The sequence below is a fragment of the Lissotriton vulgaris genome, chromosome 10 (assembly GCF_964263255.1).
Source record: "Lissotriton vulgaris chromosome 10, aLisVul1.2, whole genome shotgun sequence".
In the NCBI taxonomy this organism is placed as follows: domain Eukaryota; kingdom Metazoa; phylum Chordata; class Amphibia; order Caudata; family Salamandridae; genus Lissotriton; species Lissotriton vulgaris.
In genome coordinates, this window is record NC_141698.1 from 1,062,364,036 (window position 1) to 1,062,381,374 (window position 17,339).

Consider the following 17,339-nt stretch of genomic DNA (forward strand, 5'->3'; position numbering starts at 1 on the left):
AAATGCCGACCCGTATCGTCTGTCAAAGATTGACCACTGTAATCATGAAATGCCTCCTCAAAACGTGTAAAGAAATCTGAGACCGTTTCGTCGGGTTTCTGCTTGCACGACGTCAGCATAGTCCAATCAATCTTTTTAGAGGGAACAAGCGTCTTCAATTTAGTCAGAATAGCTGCCGGGAGATCTAGAATTAACTGACAAGGCTTACATGCTGGTTCCCCGTCTAAATCTGCAGCATTAATTTCTTTCCATGTGCCCCCCAATATCGTTTCATCATTATTTTTACGAATTTGCCGCCACATATCAGGTGGCATAATTAACCCAAAGAACAAATCTATGTCCACAAGAGTCATCACACAAGACGAAATAGCCCCTTCCACCCCTTCATAAAATGCCGCCGGGTTTTTTCGAAGATCAGGTAAAGAATTTTTCAATGCCATAACGTCTGTTCTATTCCACTGTGTATATACCCAATTATACACAAAATACCCTTTCGCATCCTTTGACAATTTATCATCATCCGTACCTTCCCCTTTTGGTGGAACATACAAAGGCGCGGCTTCACGCATAGGCATAACATGCAATGCAAAACTCTTATCTGAACCACGGAGAGAGCACTCCTTAGTCTGCCCATTATTGCCCGAACCAGACTCCTTTTGCCTCTTTTTCCTCTCCTCCCGCAATCCGGCTGTCTCATCCCGTAGCGCGATCAATTGCTTGAATAGGTCGTCAGCATCTGAAAGATCAAAATCACCTTTAGCCAAATTCTCACGATATACTGACAACGATTTAGATTCTAACGTGTCGGAAAGTTCCCGATACGCGCCTACAACTTCATCCGCCAAACTAGACAGAGAATACATTAATTCAAGATCCGACCATGCTTTCTTTTCTTCTAACAACTGCTCCTGAGAAACACAACTCTTAGTTACTTTACGAGCCCAACTCCGCAAATGAGCGGACCTCGCCGTAGTAAACCTGAGAGCAGATATACCCTTGTGATCCGACTTATCCTGTCCATCATCCTCTGAATCCCCAGCTGGAGCCGTCGGCGAAACATACGGAGGTGGTGACCGATCTAACAAAGAAAAATCATCAATTTCATTATTAAGGACAGGATAAAGTGTTCGGCGGATAGGAAATTGACCAGTCGTCTGCAATTTACGTTCCCGTTCCTCCCTTTCTTTCTTCTCCTGAGCCTCCTTTTCCTCAAGCTGTAAAGCCTTATCCCGAGCAGCCTTGCGCTGCTCTTTGTCCGCCAAGGCAACCTCACGCTTCATTCGCTCGCGCACCGCTTTCTCCCACATTCGCACGCAATCAAACATATTTTGTCTAGACCTGCGTTGAAACAAACATTGCTCTACAAACTGTACTTTACGTAAATCGAACGACCCATGTAGAGGCCATTGCAATTCAGGATCGGCCTTTGTATACTTATGCCATAATTTGCTGTACATAATAGGGGGAAGGCCATGCTTGATATACATCTCACGATTTGGTGTTCCCTCTGGGGGAGCCGGCTGTGCTTCCGCTAACCTAATTGAGGTACCCTCTCCAAGACAGCACATCCCTCGAAGTGTGCTGAAAACAGGCATGTTCAAAAAGTATCACGAAAGCGTGACACCGTATAAAAAGGCACTTACAGTACTTCACACAAATGTGCCGCTCAAAGGGAAAAAAAACAAAGTTAGAGAAACATCTCTACATGCCTGCCTATGTGAAGTGCACTACACATATAAGTTCAAAGATCACAAATTCACAATGTTAGCTAACTCAGATCAAAACGTAGGACTTCGGCAAGCGTCCGAGGACTACCTTACCGATCACAGATCACAGAATTTCAGTAAGCGTCCGAAGACTACCTTACCGAACACAAATCATAGAACTTCAGTAAGCGTCCGGAGACTACCTTACTGAACACAAAGCTTACCCAAAGTCTCAAATGTCCAGATTCCAACTGCCAAGGTCTTGTAAGCCAAATCAGCCAAACGGCACTTTCTCAGCGATGCAGACACTCGAAAACTCAGTCGGAGACCGGCGCCACCTGGAAGGTCAGATCGGAAGGAAAGGAAAAAACACCGTGGCAGCCAAGACTCGGGTCACTCGTGGCAGCGCGCGTCCATGGCGAGTTTCCAAGCCTTCGTCACGACCTCTCCTTCGGGCATCCGAGTCGCCGATGAGTCCCTTCGTGGTCGCCAATTTGAAGTAATCAGGGTTCCCAAGGCCTACATGTTCCGAAGATAACCCACTTACAATCAAGAACTGTTGGCACGGAAACTGTAAAAGTCAAAGAACAAGTTTATTAAGACCCCATGGGGTGGTGGTACACTCATACAGCACCCTTCGGTAATGCAAGAGGTATCACCCCGAACATCGGTGTGACCCTTCTTTTATATGATTCTACAGGTAATAAAACGTACACGCGGCACAAAGTTACAGAACATTATGTACATATAAGGGCATATTTTGGAATACTGCCAGCTCATTGGAGGGTTTCAAACCCACTGGTCAGTTTGCGGCACATTCCTGAGGAACGACTGGTCAGTGTGAACTGCGCATGTGTGGCTTGACCAGTACTAAAAATAGCCTGTTGCTGGGCAGACTGAAGTGGTCAGTGGAACGGACAACGGACTAAAGGGCACGCCGGCCACGAGGCCGTTCATGATCTAAGATGGCCGCCAACATGTACAAAATGGCGTTTCTATGTATAGCTAATTTAAGCGGGAATCGTGTAGCAAAGCTAAGCGCTAACCCAGCCATCGTCAAAATACGACACAGGCTCTTCTAAGCACTACACCGATGGTGGAGCACTTCTGAGGTTCTGTGTCCCGAGGTCGCACGCTGCACCATAACTGATGCATTGTTAACTTCGATGGCACTAATAGCGCTCCACCACCCCTTCAATACTCAAATTTGACTTTGTAGTAAGGAGAGACTACGCAAAGTCACCGCTAGACAACTGTTTGAAGGACGCCAAAGGATTATAAATTCCGTTTACCCATGGCGTCAATATTGCCTTCTCCAGCCAGAGTAAACGAGCCACAGGGACACATATGTATTCATTTGGTATGAAAATATCAGTACAAATTAATGACACACAAACAAACAGATGGACAATGAGAAATAACCCTGAGGCTACGATGCACAGTCAGGAGGAGGAGCCATAGCACGCTGTGTCCGGAGGCAGCGTGAACGCGTTGCAATAGGCAACAAAAAAACCAAAGAAAGTAATTATGACAGCATGCAGACAGGTGCCCCACGCCGCTAAATGATAGCAAGTCTCCCGGAGAGGACCACTTAACTGTAATTAACGTGCAACACGTCTTCAGAAGAGGAGCACTCAACGCGCAGCACGTCTTCCGGAGAGGAGCACTCAAATCGAATTAATGCGCAAAAGCTGTTCATGGGAAGCACGTTCACAGACCAGAATCTGCGCGTGCCCCGGTCTGTCTCCCTTGAGAGGCATCACGCTGACAATAAGTCTCGATGGTTGCAGCGCTTCGCGCTGCAACGCCAGGCAAGACTTAAAAAATGGAGGAAAGACACTGAAAGAGAGTGAAGGGGGAGCTTGAAATCAGAGAAAAAGGAGTGAAAAAGCAGGAGACACACTGAAGGAGAGTGAAAGGGGAAGATAGAAACTAGGGAAAAAACGAGTGAAAAAGGAGAAGAAAAGGAGAGTGTGAGAAAGGAGACAGAGGACCACTGGACCACCAGGGATGAAGCGCAGGTAAAACCTGCGAGTGGAGGATGGCCTCGAACACCGACACTCAAGAGTGCAGGGGCTCGGGGGAAGGCCTCACTTAATGGTGGAGCTGCGAGGAAGGGAGAGCAATCTCACTGACAATGAGTCAGTGGTCTTTCCCGCCTGTCCCCGCAGGGGCTGCCATTGTGTAGGTGCCGGGGAGGGCTGGACAGCGGGCAGGGGAGCTGGTTTGGGCATGTCGTGCTGGTTGTGCTGGGGGGACGGGCTGCGGAGGCAGCAGCAAAGGGGAAAAACAGGTAAGAAAAGGCAAAGAAAAAGGTTAAAAAGAGTGGGGGAGGGGGAGGAGCCAAGATGGCGATCGGGGCAGACGTGTAAGCCCTCGGCTTCGCCAGCCCTTGAGCCCCGCATCGATATCCTGTTAATTCTCCTGGCGTTTTTTGGCGGTGGCGTGTTCCGGAGGTTGCGCTGAATCTACCCATGTTTTCCCGGGATCTCTAACTGCCCGGCGACCGGAGTTACCCACTAGTCCGTCCCGCGGCTATGGCCCCTGCTTGAGCCGCTGTGCACCGCCGGACCGGGAAGAACAAAGAACGGCTGCGCAGATGGTTTGGTGCCGGCGGCCTGGAAGAGCCGTTCCTGCCTAGAATCGGACCAGACTACATCATTCTGCCGTGGTTTTCTCGAACTTTGTGCCTGCTGACGGCGGGGAAGGGATGTGCGCTGTATTTGGCTTCTTTGAGTGGTGCCGGAGACGAGGTGCCTAGCCTCCATTGCAGTCTCTGCCCTTCACCGGCGAGCGGACCCTGGTGTGTCCCGACCTCACAACGGAGCAACGTAAGCACCCAGCTAAAGACGACCGACTGCAGCTCGCTCTGCAGGCTCAGTAAATCGGACTGCAGCTCCTTCCTACCGCGCCAGCCCCAACTTCATCGTCAGTTACCGAATGGAGGTGCCCCGCGTCTCCCATTGTGATAATGATCGTCTACCCTCATCCCCCGACCGCCGAAATCGGCCTGAGATGGGGCACGGATTCCGGGAACCCTCCCATGATCCTGAGACGGAGGTTCCGCTTCTCACTCCTACCTATGGAACCGTCCTCGCTGCCCTCCAGGACCTGCGAGCTGCGATGGCCCTTGGCTCCCGCATACTGGGTGAGAAACTAGACGCCATTTTGCTTGACCTGGGGCGGGCACGGAGGATCGATACTTGGCACCCTATGGACTTGCCTTCACTGCCGGCTGATGGGGCTACAATGTCTGCACATGTTTCAAGCGATGAGGGGGTGACTACTGGCGGTACTGGCGCACGCACTCTGCCTTCTGCCGGCACTACTCTTGCTACTTTGTTTCCCCCTCCTCCGCTGACTGCAACTTTGTTTAGTTTACCACGGCACATTATTTGGGTGCCGTCTGTGTGGCCTCCATCTCCCATGTCTAACGCTATTCGGAGACCTCCGTTTTCTAAATGTTGCAAGATGTGCCACCGGACTATTCTGGATTCGCTCCTTATTGCAGATGACGGACCTCGAGGGGACTGGAGACGTCCATTTTGGAACAACGGACCCTCCTTCTTCTATCCGGAGCCATTTTGTATCGTCGTTCTAGAGGGGGGCGGCTTCCTTCATGGGTATCGTTTTGGGGGCCATCCTAAATCGGGCCAGGGCTAGACGTCTATCCTTGCAGTAATGTTTCATTGGCATACGGAGACTGGGACTAGACAGGATCGTATTTGATTTGGACGCACGATAAGTGATGACTCCCCTCGCTGGGACCTGTGATTCTTTGCATTTTCTGATACCAATAAGGGGGATGTTGTGGGTGTATGGGACCGAAGTGACTGAGACTGTATTGAATTGACCCTCCTCCTGGTGGCTGCTGCTGTCTATCCTGGTACTCTCGCACGTAGGTGGAGTAGTGCATATCCCGTTGTTCACCCTACTAGATGGTGTGGTCATTTGTGTACTGCTTCGGGGACCGGGGTGCATCTGATTCAGCTCACCTCTGATATTGCTCTTTTTGCTGGTAATGTTTCGTCGATGTAGGGGCTACGGGTGGCTGGGAGACCGAGAGATTAAGTTATTGGTGGGGCTCCTCCCCGTCCCCCTTTTCTTTCTTTTGGGAGTGGTAGAATGGCTTGTTCTTTTCTTCCTCCCTATAACTCAAGAGTGAGACTCCTTATTTCTTTTCGTTTCCTTCTTTTCTCGTCTCTATATTTCGGGTTCTTTAAAGGGCGACAGGCACTTTACCGGGGGGGGGTAGGCCGTAGCCTCCGGATTATTGTAGGGTGGGGGGGTAGATTTAGTTTTTCTTCTTAGTTTCTATGGGCCTTATTTTTCTAAATTTCTGCGCTTTCTTGTTCTGTTTTCTGCTCTGGGTCTGACACGGGATTAGTAGGGAGTGGGTGGCGCTGTAGGTGGTGCGTAACTGTGTACTGATACTCCTGCTGTTTTGCATTATACCACCATACGGGTGGGGTGATTATCGCTACTGTTGTTCTTAATTATGCTGCCTACTCATGTTGTGAAGCTAATGTGTGGACTCAGTTCTCCTCGAATCTATTCTTCACTGACTTATATTTAGATCAAAAAATTTAAAAAACTAAACCTTCATTGCTCCTTTCCTTGGCGACATATCCTCATACAGTGTAACTGCTACTAATTGACGCTGTATTGCCTGATGCCGCTGGGGAACCGCATTGCTTGCATTTGTGCCTACAGTATCGTGGCCGGCCTGATGGTTGTAGGCCCGTATTTGTTCTCCTTTTCATGCACAATAAACGTTTTCAAAAAATTTAAAAAAAAAAAAAAAGAGTGGGGGAAAATGCCAATAAGGCAGCTAAAGTGCACGCAGAGTGGAGGAAAGACACAGAGGAGAGTGCAAGGGGGAGATTGAGATGAAGGTGAAAAATGAGTGAAAAACGGAGGAAAGATACTGAAGGAGAGTAAAGGGGGAGCTTGAAATGAGAGAAAAAGGTGTGAAAAAGGAGGAGACACACTGAAGGAGAGTAAAACGGGAAGATAGAAACGAGGGAAAAAATGAGTGAAAAAGGAGAGGAAAAGCAGAGTGAGAGAAAGGAGACAGAGGACCACTGGACCACCAGGGATGCGGCGCAGGTAGAACCTGCGGGTGGAGGATGGCCTCGAACACCAACACTCAAGAGTGCAGGGGCTCAGGGGAAGGCCTCACTTAATGGTGGAGCTGCGAGGGAGGGAGAGCAATGTCACTGACAATGAGTCAGTGGTCTTTCTCACCTGTCCCCACAGGGGCTGCCATTAAGTAGGTGTCGGGAGTGCAGGACAGCTGGGAGGTTAGAGCGGGCGCCCGCGCATGTGCATTAGTATTTGAAATGGCGGCGCGAATCCAGGGACGGCGAGAGGGAGCCCCGGGGACGCGGCGGACAAGGTAAGTGTTTTTAAAAGCTTTTTAGCCGTTTATTGAAGTATTTAGGGAGGGCGGGAGGGAGGCGGGTGGCGGCCGGCTATGCACCGTCTGCGGAGCGTGCGTAGTGCCGCCTGGCTATGCCCGCTACGCAAAATGCGGAGTAGATGGCACTACGCACACTCCGTGCACGGAGCGTAGCTGGCCGCCCACCCCTAATCTTTTTTTTATTTTTTTTATTTTTAAAACCTTTATTATAAAAGAGCACACAGCTATTCAGCCTAACATCCCGGAGGCAAGGCAGCATGGTACCAGGAGAGAAAAGTGCAAGGTTATTGAACAGTACTTTGAAGGTTGTTTTTTATATTTTAAGTAAGGGAACCAAACCAAGAAAGGAAACGCCTAAAGGCGCGAGAAAGAGGCAATGGAGCAATAGAGTCATCAGGAAGTCGGCAAAGGGCGGAGAAGGTCGGGCGAAGAGTCAATAGAGGAATGAATGGAAGGATGGGGAGGGGGGGGAAGAAAGACAGGAGAGATGCAAACAGTAGAAAGCAGTTGGTGTCACAGGCTACGGTGATAAGTGCTCGTCAAGGGTAACAGGTTCCGGTGGCAGGCAAACATCCCCCCTGTATTCATTCCATGCCCCCCACACTTTGTTCCATGTCTGGGGCCTTCCCCTGGCTACATAGACCGTCTTCTCTCGGAACATGCACCAGTCCATGTTGGCCTTCCATTGGACCACCAGGGGGGCTGTAGTAGAACCCCATTTTTGAGCAATATCACGCTTGGCAACCATATTGCCCAATGTCACCCATCGAGTCTGTGCAGTGTTGTGATCAGTCGGTTCCCAAACGTTGAGGAGACACGTCCGTGCCTCCGCAGACAACACTACACCAGTCACTTCACCCATAATACGGTGCACTCTCGCCCAGTAGGGGGCAATAACGGGGCACTCCCAAAGAATATGTAAGAAGGTAGCGAGAGCTCCACAACCCCTACGACAAAGGCCATCTGGCGAGAAGCCCATATGCAATAGCCGCGGGCCGGTAACATACACCCGGTGAAGGATTTTAAATTGCACCAGGCGGAGACGCGAGGAAATAGCGACCTCCTTAGGGGAGGACACTGCACTCTGCCAGTCCTCATCATCAAGCTCCAGGACATCAGCCGTCCATTGGTCTCGCAAGCGAAGGAGGAGATCAGTCCGGACATTAATCAGTTTCTTATATGACAGAGAAATAGCTCTATCAGGCATATGGCCATCAAGTATCCTGTCCTCCAAGGGGGAGCTTTCGGGGATCTCTCCCTCCGCCGGCTTGGCCGAGAGCAACGCGTGTTTCAACTGGGCGTAGCGGAAAAACTCCGCAGCGCCCAAACGGTATTCAGCCTGCAGGTGAGGAAAAGTTTTGACCTCGCCCTTAATAACCATGTCGTTCACTCTGGAGATGCCTATAAGATCCCACTTGTCGAAGCCCTTGGTGTGCCATAGTTTGCCCAGAATGTCCGAATCGTACAGCGGGGTGAATCTGGTCAGTCTGCCCTGCCAACCCAGCGCTTTAGTGATCAATCGCCAGGTATGGACCGCCGTCTTGGTCGGGCCGGACAGGCGCCGATCAAAGGACCTAGAGTACAGAGCGCGGTAGTAGTTGCCACTGCGTAAGAGCCACCTGTCCATTGCATAAACCGGGTGATCCACAGGGCCATATAAGCCGTGGTTAATAGCAGTGAGTTGAGAGGACCAATAGTACCGGCGCACATCCGGTAGGGCAATGCCACCGTCATACCATGGCAATGTGAGCTTTTGGATGGCGGCACGGGGCCGACCATCCCAGAGCAAGGCCCGTTGTAACCCCTCAATCTCACGGAAATAGCGAGCCGGAACCGGGTCCTGAGTGTTTTGCAATGCATACAGGAATCTGGGCAAGGACATCATTTTGAACAATGCTGCCCGGCCCAGAAAAGAGAGCGGGAGTTTGCGCCAGCTATCTACGTCTCGCCGCAGCTGCTGGAGAGGGGGGAGCAGGTTATGGTCATACCTCGCCTTGGGGCTACCGGAAATGTATATCCCCAGGTACTTGAAGCCCTGCCCGGCCATCTGGATATTGCAGCCTCTGGGGAGGCGCGGTGTGTCCCCCTTAAGAATGTAAAGAGAGGACTTGGCCCAATTGATGACGAGGCCAGAATGACGTCCAAAGAGCCTGAGCACGTCGCATGCCACAATAAGCGACTTACAGGGAGAAGTAAGGTATAGCAGAATGTCATCCGCGTACAATGAAATCCTATCTTCAAACCCCGGGGCCCAAGTTATGCCATGCAGGTCCGGGTGTGTACGTAGCATGGCCGCGAGCGGTTCAAGAGCCAGGGCAAACAGGAGAGGCGACAGGGGGCAGCCCTGTCTAGTACCCCGGTGAAGGGCAAAGGACGCCGAAACACGGCCATTGACCGTGACATTAGCCAGCGGAGAGGCGTAAAGAAGTTTCACCCAGCTCACGAAGACTGGTCCAAACCCAAGCTTTGCCAGTACCGACCAGAGGTAACTCCACTCAAGAGAGTCAAAAGCCATCGTGGCATCAAGGGAGGCGAGCACTGCCGGTTCTTCAAGGGTATGAGCTCTGGCCATAACGCCATGAAGTCGGCATAAGTTAAGAGCAGTATTACGGTGGGGAATGAAACCCGATTGATCCGGGTGCACCAAGTCACCGATGATTCCTACCAAACGGTTAGCGAGCAATTTGGCTAGGACCTTAGGTTCCACATTCAGGAGAGAGATAGGGCGATATGAGCGGCACACATCTCTCGGTTTCCCTTCTTTATGAATAACCACGATGGTGGCCAGTCTCTGATCCAAGGGGAGGAGGCCCTCTTCAAGCGCCTTCAGAAACATAGTCCGCAGGTGCGTGGAGACCACGTCCGGTCGAATCTTGTATAATTCGACCGGAATACCGTTGGGGCCAGTCGCTTTACTAGAGTTCAATGCACGGATCGCCAAGGCGATCTCATCGGCGGATATGTCTCGATCAAGGTCAGCACGGTCCTCTTCAGAAAGACAGGGAAGGTCAATCGTTGAGAGGAACACAGCCGAGTCAGCCTCGGAGCGATCTGAGGTGGAAGTGTAGACCCCCCGGAAGTAATCAGCAAAAGACTCGGCAATAGCACTTGGGTCCGTGACGGCAACCCCATCGTCGCCCAATATCTCAGGCACCACGCGGCTAGCCATCTCGCGCCTGTCCAGCCAGGCCAGCAGCTTCCCAGCCTTGTCCCCGACGTCGTAAATACGACCTTGTTGTTCCTTAGCCAGGGCAAGGGCTACATTCGTGGCGAGATCATGGTGTTCTGTTTGTTTAAGGGAGAGGGCATGCAAAAGAGAAGGGTCGGGCTCAGGTCCCAGTCGGGACTCGAGACTCAAAATCTCGTCTTCAATGCAGGCGAGGTCGGCATCTCTGACTCGCCTGGCCTCCGCAATGAGAGCAAGAGCCTCCCCCCGTAGCACAGTCTTGAATGCCTCCCACAATGTAATAGACGAGTCAACCGAGCACACTTTCTCCGAGAAGTAGAGTTCGATAGCTTTGGCAAGGAGTGCACGCGTCTTGAAACTGCGGAAATACCACGGGTTGACCGCCACCGGTCGGTCAGACAGGACGATATTGAAATCAAACGAGACCCACAACGGGGAATGGACGGAAATACCCGTGCCAAAAAACGGGCCTCGGAAACGGCAGATGCATGCGCAGCTAAGGTAAGAACATAGTCTATGCGGGAGAGACTACCATGGGCACCCGAAAGAAAAGAGAAATGGCGGAGCGTAGGGTGTAATAGCCGCCAACTGTCCACCAAACCCATGGAGTCAATAAAAGAAGGCAACCACAGTTGGGAACTGCGGAGATCTCTCGGCGGTTGGAGGTCCAGGGAGCCAGAGCAGACTGAGTTGAAGTCACCCCCCACTATCAAAAGACCATCAGGCAAGGACAAAATGGCGCTACCAAGGTCCTGGAAAGTACTGGATTGTAGGCCGGGAGGAACATAAACCGAAAGTAGCGTGAGGGAACGCCCTTTCCATCTCCCCGCCACTGCAGCGTAGCGCCCTCTATCATCAATCCCAGTGATGTCTATCTCAAGGGGAAGAGACGCATGCACCAGGATCCCCGCCCCCCGGGAACCCGAGGAGAACCCAGAGTGGGCCACCATCTTGTAGCCTTTACGGTTAAGAGCCTTGCAAGAGTTTCCAATCAAATGCGTCTCTTGCAGGAGTACAATATCGGGCATATGTCTTTTAAGCAGTTGTATCACCACCCCTCTCTTAACACAATCACCCAACCCGTTAACATTCCAACTGATCACTTTTAGTTTTCTACCCCCCATTGTCCCACACTCCGATTCGCCCAACCCCCGCCAACCCAGCCAGCAAATGAAAAACAGCTGTAATCACTACCCATTGCCTAGAGGAAAGAAGAGAGAAAGAACAAACAAACAAATTAACCTGTACAAACGAACCCCCCACCCTGCACCCCTGCAGCAGACTAAAAAGCCCCCCCAACCAGCAGTGTGCCTGTCGCCCCATAAACTACTCTACAAGAAGACCCAGAGGAGAAAGGAATCTCCGCGAACACCTCCCGCCACCCTCCATGAAATAACAGGAAAGTCAACAGGCTCTCTGAATAACAGTACCGACAGTCTCATGAAGCGGGGTCACCAACCGCCTGTATAACATATTATAGCCAAGTCTCATAGATCCGCGCCACCAGCTCCACCACCTTCGTGTTCATCTCGAGCGTCCCGATGCGGTGACAGAGTGTCCAGCCATTCGCTCACATTCTCAGCGAAGTCAAAGAACAGGGCACGGCCCTCATGTTCGACACGGAGTCTGGCAGGGAACATCATAGAGTATTTGTAGCCCATGTCTCGTAGGCGCCGCTTAACGCCCGCGTAGCTCTGGCGTTGTCGTTGAACTGTCCTGGTGAAGTCCGGGTAAAAGTGCAGTTCAGCATTCTGGTATTTAAGCGGCCCATGCCGTCTGGATGCCTGCAGGATCGCGTCTCGGTCCCGAAAGTTGAGGAGCCGTGCTACGATGGGTCTAGGCGCCATGCCCGTTTTCGGCAGGCCGCCCGGCACCCGATGGGCACGTTCCAATGAGAAAAAGTCGCTGAGACCAGACGGAGTCAGATGGTTCTTGATCAAGTCCTCCACGAAGAGGTCCGTAGTCGCTTCCTCCGATCCCTCCGGAACACCGACTATGCGGACGTTCTGCCGCCTGGCTGGTCCCTCAAAGTCCTCCAGTCTCTTTGAGAATTGGTCTGCAGTCATCCGCAGGTTCCGGACCTCGGTTTGGAGTTCCGAGACATCGGCCGTTAGGCTGGAGGTCTTAATGTCCAACGGCTTCACTCGATCATTAGTCAAGCTCAAGTCGGCTCTAATGAGAGTGAGATCAACAGCCATAGTGTCCACCTTGTGATTTAAGGTCTCATGTTGCTGCTGCATGTCAGCTCTGCAACTAGTAATGGGCCCCATGATGTCGCACAGGGTAGGCTCGGAGTCGTCAGGCGAGCCTGTAGCTGGATGGTTCTTGGCAGAAGACCCCGTGGCAGGCGGCGTCCTCGGCTGGACATACCGCTCGATTTTACTCTGTTGCGACTGATTCCTTCCGCGGACGCCTTTGTTCGACGTCTTGTCGGGGTCCCCTCTGCCCGCCATGTTGGTTCCGATGAGAACAAAGGTTACACCAGCCAAGTCCGAGTCCAGCGAGCCAAGTAGAGAATCCGAGCCAGGCAGTTAGATCAGTCCGATGGTAGAGCCCTCCACAGGCATCAGCACTTCGCCAGTAGGGATAGCAGACCTCCACTACTCATTAAAGTCGTGCGGAGTAGCGGAGACCGGAGAGACAATGGCACAGCCCTGGCACGGAGTTCCAGTCAACGTAGCTCCGCGTAGGAACCACCGATTCGAAGGCGGAAGGCAGCTCCCGTCTCAGCAGACCATTAGCAATAAGAATCCACCCACGTGGATAAGGATTTCACACAGGATATATGCGGAGGATCGGAAGGTCCGCGGAGCTCCGAGCTTACGCGGCCATCTTGATTGCCCGCGAAGCTCCTCCCCCGCCCACCCCTAATCTTAGTGAATACATATATTAGCGAGTAATTTTTAAATATTTAAATACATGTATCAGTGTTTCCCTTTGTGTATAGGTGGCTGCATGCGTTGGTGACTGACTCACTGTTTGTATGTGTTTTGAAGAAAGCATATGTGCAGGACTGTATGGGTGGATGAGTGTGTATATGTGTGTGTTAGTGAGTGAATGCCTGCCTCACTAGTGTCTTTATGAGTAACTACATATGTTTTAATCTAGTATATGTGAGTATTGATGTACATAAGTGAGTATATGTGAGAGTGAGAGATTGAAAGAGTTCCTGTTTAAATAAGTATGTGTTTCTATAAGTGATTGCTTAAGAGAGTAAGTATGTGTAAGTTTCCTTAGAAGTAATGTGCTACTGTGTGTATAGCTGTATATGCAAATAAATGGATGATCAATAGTTTATTTGCATGTGTGAGTATGCGTGTGAGTAACTTTTGGATGACTGTCGGTGTGTAACAGGATCTATAGGTGTATCACTACATATGATGAGTGAGTATATGTATGAGTGACTATATAGAACTGTTGGTGAATGAGTGGATGTGTATATAGATGGTGGTATTACTGAATTGATTGTTGTAACTGGTATGGGTATCTCTATTTTTTTGAAAATGGTAGTTTCTATTTTTGAATATGTGTTTCAAGGGTTACATTACACTGAAAGGAGGTCTGTCACTCTGTCACAAGGATGGTGTCATCAGTGATGTCACGAGTGATGTCACTGAGCATGTCATGAGTGATGTAATATGTAACGTCATCAGCAGTGCATTGCAGGCGCGCAAGTTATAGTGAGTCCAACTAACTATAACGTGGGAATTTCAATGGTTTTATGTCAGTAAAATTTCCGGCTAACTATAACTGGTGTGAAACCTATGGTTTTTTCAGTGAATTGAATAGGTTTTTTAAATGCTAATTCCTAACTATAACTGGTGTGAAACCTATGGTTTTTTCAGTGAATTGAATAGGTTTTTTAAATGCTAACTATATATAGGACCTCAAACCTATGAAATGTAATATGTTTCATATTGAATCCTATATTGTATATTTATATAATACTATTTTATTATTTTTGTTTATTTTTAAAAAAAATGTTTGCCCTGGTGCGCGTACCGGGGGGCGCCCCGGTCAGCGCAATTTTGCCGCGCGCCCCGGGGCGCGTACCGGTGAGCGTCCCGTTAGCGCTATTGGCGCGAACGAAAACATCATCATGACGTATCGCGTAGCAGCGTCCGCGTGATACGCACGGTGTAAGCGCGCCCGGAAGCACCCACGCGCATACGAACGCTCTACGGGGTGCGTAGCGTAAGCGCGTCGGGTCAAGTGACCTGAAAATAACACTTTTCATTGGTTCATAACAGTTTTGGTTTCATAATGATGAAACCCCTGGTCTTGTGACCTGAACGTAACTCTTTTCATTGGTTCAGAACAGTTTTTTTTTCAAAATGATGAAAGCCCCCACCTTTTTTCCTCATTCTCACTTTGTACTTTGAGTGAGGAAGACCTGCTTCCAGAGCTATTACTACCTATTTCTACTCAGAAATCGCTACAGTAGCAGCAGCAGCTGGATCATCTGCCCCACCACCACCACCACCACAAGGACCACCAGAACATCTCATTGGTGGTCAAGAAGAAGAGGAGGAGGAGGAGGAAGAGGAGGAAGGGACAAGGCAGTTCCTGCAAAAAAACACTCCACCATACAAACCTAAGGAGCACTTCATATGGGAGTTTTTTTAAATCCCAACTGGTTTAAAAAAAGTAAACGCTGCAAAGGTGACCTGTCTCATCTGTGGTGCTGTGCTATCCAGGGGGAACCCTACAAAAAAAATATTCCTTTGGAAATCGTATGATGATTCGGCATATGCAGCGTTTGCACCCTATTAACTTTTCAGCCGCAGATGAGAGAACGCTGCAAAAACCTACCCCAATCATCTGGCACAACCTCAACAACCAAAGAACCCACTCCATCGGGTCCAGAAGCAAGTCAGTTGATTTCAAGTATCCAACCAAAGTTTGGGGGATACAAAATTCTTTGTGTACATTGTGGGAAATTAATCACTTATGGTGAGCAGAGCATTATACTCATCATGCTTGCTGGTGATAACCACAAATGCACAAAGAAGCCTTAATTTTTTCCTGTTTTTTTTTTGCTCCAGTTGAGCCGTTTCCAAATCCCTGTTTTTTGTTTTTCCCTATAAAAAATACAAAAAAATATATAAAACTGTCCATAAAAGCCCCAAAAAAAAAATGTTCAAAAAAACAATAAAAAAATATAAAACAAAAAGAATTAAAAAAACAGTTCTTTTTAGAACTACTTCCAATTTATAAAAAAAGGCTTCATTTTTTTTAAAAGTCTGTCATTCTTTTTCCCCATGGTACGCCCTTTTATAGCCCTTACATCAAACCTAGGAGGTCAGGGGGGTCTACTCTGCCCCCTTATGGTCATTTCCCCCTTTGTTTTTGCCACCTCTTGTGTCTCGATTTTACTGAGACACAAGATGGCGGCCGCTCCGGACTGTTTGGAATGTTTACAGACACCCGAGAGCCAATCAGCTTTCCGTACGCAAGTCGCGTGGCACGCCCCGTGCGCTCCCTGGTGCGCGTACCGGGGCGCTGCCATAGATATATATATTTTTTTTAACCTAAATTACTCAAAAACCACTGGAGCACATATCTTGAGACATAGCAAAGGCACATCGGGCTACCAGTCCCTACAATTTTGCCAAGCTTGGTGGAAATCCATTCAGCCGTTCGGGCTAAAAGTGAGGTTCACCGCCCTATGGAAATTAACATGGGGAAAACACGTTTTGGGACCCCCCCTTTTATCTCGGCCTCCGCTTGACGAATCCCCCCTTACCTGAGCTAATGATAACTTACACTGGCGCAATGCATTGCTTATGACCTCTCACATTACTGTTGACATCAAACATACAACCACTAGCACACCCATTCACACCCCTACAGAACCTCTCATACACCCACTCAGGCACCCACATATCACTCACATACCAATTCACAGACCCATACACAACTTTTTTACAAAACAGAGAGTGCAGAAGGTTTGGGTGATGGGAGTGATATTGGTCCTAGTGCTACTTTTTTAACCCCTTCACTGCGGCGGCTATTCCGCCGCAGTGCTAAGGGGGCGGAGGGCGGGGGGCCGTGCGGTGCGCCCATGCTGGTGACGGAACCGCTCCGTCACCAGCCGCAGTTGGGATGTGCTCATTGCGGGGCGGTTCCGTCACGGCCCCGCCCGCTCAATGGATCGCTCAGCGCAGGTGCGGAATCCGCGCCGAGCAGGCCGTGACGGAACCGCTCCGTCATCAGCACAGAGCGACCGCGGCTGATGACGGAGTGGTTCCGTCACCAGCTGGGAAGGGGTTAATGTTCTGCTGTCAGCCCGTCCATCACCTTATAATTTGCCCCGTCTGAAGGGATGAGTAGCGCTGTCAAGGGTGGAAATTCTGAAAGAGCCAGCACTCCTGTAAATATAAATCAGATCCCTATGAGAGACACTTCAGGTATTCATGCTTCTGTGAATTCCGCTGTTACCAATGCCCCAGATGCAATAACTGTCCCTGTCACTTTTGGCCCTGCGGTCCCTTTATGTAAAACTGAGTCACTTGGGTTACAAACACATGCATTGACAGTTCCTAATAGAGTAATAAATGAACTAAAATCCGTGTAGCCCCGGGTAAGGAAGGTATGGAAAGGACTCCTTTGGTTCTGACTAAGGTAACTCCACCGCATGTTGTCCCTGCATCTGCGACACTGAATATTACAAGACTCACCCCAATACAGGAGCCTTCCCTGATACCTCAAATCTCTTACATAACCATTTGGAATCCTCCTCAGTGTATATCAAGCAGAAGTCCTGGAGAGGGGTGTAACATTTAATACCATTGGAACCCAAAACAGTGCTAATTCATGGGAGGTAATCATTTGGTTAGATTCTTTAACGGATCCTCTAGAGGTCGTGAAAGTTCAAAGTTAAGCAGGAAAGTCCAGTCTCAGAGGAAGGAAATGCTTGTAGATGTGGCGAGGTTAAAATTGGAGTTAGATGAGATGATTTTGGGTAATCCCCACCAATCACGTTTAGATAATTATCAGGAAAATGAACTCATATGCTTGTTTA

General features: G+C 49.8%; 1 protein-coding gene across 1 annotated transcript in view; it reads right to left on the minus strand.

The window, feature by feature from the left end:
* The window catches only part of ZCWPW2 (zinc finger CW-type and PWWP domain containing 2), a 778,017-nt gene that overhangs the window by 305,823 nt on the left and 454,855 nt on the right, over positions 1-17,339 (minus strand). The gene's annotated exons all lie outside the window — the stretch shown is intronic.